Source organism: Sapajus apella, unplaced genomic scaffold (genome assembly GCF_009761245.1).
Source record: "Sapajus apella isolate SASKATOON/1434 unplaced genomic scaffold, GSC_monkey_1.0 scaffold70, whole genome shotgun sequence".
Classification (NCBI taxonomy): Eukaryota; Metazoa; Chordata; class Mammalia; order Primates; family Cebidae; genus Sapajus; species Sapajus apella.
In genome coordinates, this window is record NW_022437010.1 from 8213152 (window position 1) to 8215912 (window position 2761).

A 2761-nucleotide genomic window follows, 5' to 3' on the forward strand; every position below is an offset into this window, starting at 1 on the left:
TCTTTAAAAAAAAAAAAAAAAAAAAAAAAGGCTAAGTACCAATTTGAAAGTATATTGTAGATGATTCCCTAGCAGGGAAGATAGCTAAAAACAACCATTAACATGAATCAACAAATGCACTTCCTTAGCCCAATCGTTTCCATACTTCAATACACTGTGATAAGTAAAGATTCTCATGCTTTCGAGCACATTACATATTGCTTACTGAGAGCTACATGATTCACACGGAAGAAACCTAACACTAATGGCATGAACTCACATGAACAACAACCTCTACAGGGACCCAGACAGCGTCAGGTGCCTGGCAGGCACTCACTGTGTGCTTAGTGAATTGAAATCACCAAATGGAGGAAAAACTGCTATTTATAATCACAACTGCCTTCTGAGCAGGGAGGACTCCATTACAGGACAGCACCTGGTACCTGCCTTTGCTTCTGCTGATTGGCTTAAATGTAGGCCCCAAGTGAGTCGAAGATAAAGGCTGAAGAGGATGAACTGCTCTGCACAACAGTGAAAAGACTTAAGTGAGGTATGTGGAGATAGCCTGAAAGTGAAGAGGTGGGGAGGAGAAGAAGTTTGGGGCCGGGGGTAAGGGAGAGAGAAGCAAGCAGGACAGTGTGAAGATGGCTAGTAAAAAGACCCTGCAGATGCTTCTACTTCTGGCTGTATGACAGACCATACCCTCTGAAAATCTTCTTGCAGGGGAAGAATTAGATCTTTCACAAAACAGAATTCTGCAGTATTGCTGAAGTTGCAGTGGTTAATGAAAACCAGGGTGTGAGTGTGTCTGCACATGAGAAAGAGAACCCTGAAAATACATCAAAGGGAGTAAGTCAGCTCCAAAGGCAGGCCTGCTCTGGGTGGAGACAGTGTCTCGGGCAGGCCGGGGGCCCAACCTGAGACTCCTGAATCAAGCTGAGCTAAAAATGGCCCCAACCTGGTATGATCCTCTGGTTCCCAAGAGCAGCAAATGCAAATCCTCTCTGAAGGAGAGCGCTCTAGATTTATGCTCACTGTTTTGTTTGTTTTCAGATTAAGAGTAAGCAAATATTAGCTCCTAACCAAAGGTCACAAAACCAACAGGATTTTTATAAAGTTAATGAAAAAACCGGAAAACTGGAAGAGAACTCTTAAATTATGCAGAACACCATGCAGAGAGACAAGAACACGAAGGAGAGATAAGGAAGCTCAAAAGACAGGTCCACTCATCTCAGAAGATGAGAATATGGAGAATGAAAGATGCCTATTTGAAGAAATAATGGGTGGGAGTGTTTTTCAGAATAAATCAAAGAATCCACAAACAAAACTGCAATGTATTCCTAGTAGGATAAAGAAAATGAAATCTGCACTTGGACAGAATATATTAAAACAGCAATATATCAAAGGTAAGAAATCTGAAAAACAGCCAGAGAGTTGACACATTACTCTGAAGCAGGAACCATGTAGGTGGACAGGAAGCTTCTCAACAGCAGTGACGGAGGGCAGAGACGGCAGAATGCGAGAGATGATAATTTTCCACTCACATTTCCACACTCAGCTACACAGACTTTCAAAAAAGGTGGGTGAAAGAAAGGCACTTTTTGGTAAAAACTGAGTTGACCATTAACAGGCTGCCCTTAAAGAACTTCTAAAAATAACTTCAGGAAGAAGAGAAGAGAAATGCTTTTAGAAGGAACATCTGAGAAGAAAGAACAGGTGAGTAAACAAATGGGCAAACATGTTGGTGGATCTAACATCAAACGAAACCAGCCAAGCCAATGAGAAAACAAAACATTGTGAGGCCGGGCGTGGTGGTTCACACAGGTAATTCCAACACTCTAGGAGGCTGAGGTGGGTGGACCACTTGAGTCCAGGAGTTTGAGACCAGCCTGGGCGATGTGGTGGAACCTCATCTCTACAAAAAAATACAAAAATTGGCCTGGCGTGGTTGCCCACGCCTGTAATCCCAGCACTTTGGGAGGCCAAGGCGGGTGGATCACCTGAGGTCAGGAGTTCGAGATCAGCCTGACCAACATGGAAAAACTCAGTCTCTACTAAAAATACAAAACTAGCCGGGCACAGTGGCGCATGCCTGTAATTCCAGCTACTCAGGAGGCTGAGGCAGGAGAATCGCTTGAACCTGAGAGGTAGAGGTTGCAGTGAGCCGAGATCACACCATTGCACTCCATCCTGGACAACAAGAGCGAGACTCTGTCTTAAAAACAAACAAACAAACAAACAAAAATTAGCCAGGCGTGGTGGCACGCGCCTGTAGTGCCAGCTACTTGTGAGGCTGAGGCAGAAGGATAGTTTGATGTTGAGCAGGTTGCAGTGAGCTGGGATGGTGCCACTGCACTCCAGCCAGGGCAATAGCGTGAGACTCTGTCTCAAAAAAAAAAAAAAAAAGAAAGAAAGAAAGAAAGAAAAAGAGGAAAAGGAAAGAAAAATAAAACATTGTGGCATTTCCTTACATTAAGTAGTTCTGTCCATAAAGAAAAAGGCAAGGCACCCACTGTGAAAAAGTGTTTGCAACACAGCTGCCCTAAAAGGGGTTATCAATCAGAGTATTTTTTTTTTTTTTTTTGAGACGGAGTTTCACTCTTGTTACCCAGGCTGGAGTGCAATGGCGCGATCTCGGCTCACCGCAACCTCCGCCTCCTGGGTTCGGGCAATTCTCCTGCCTCAGCCTCCTGAGTAGCTGGGATTACAGGCACGCACCACCATGCCCAGCTAATTTTTTTGTATTTTTAGTAGAGACGGGGTTTCACCATGTTGACCAGGA

At 44.2% G+C, this 2761-nt stretch overlaps 1 protein-coding gene across 4 annotated transcripts in view; it reads right to left on the minus strand.

Annotated features, from left to right (window-relative positions):
* BPHL (biphenyl hydrolase like) overlaps positions 1 to 2761 on the minus strand; it is a 37841-nt gene that overhangs the window by 17469 nt on the left and 17611 nt on the right. The gene's annotated exons all lie outside the window — the stretch shown is intronic.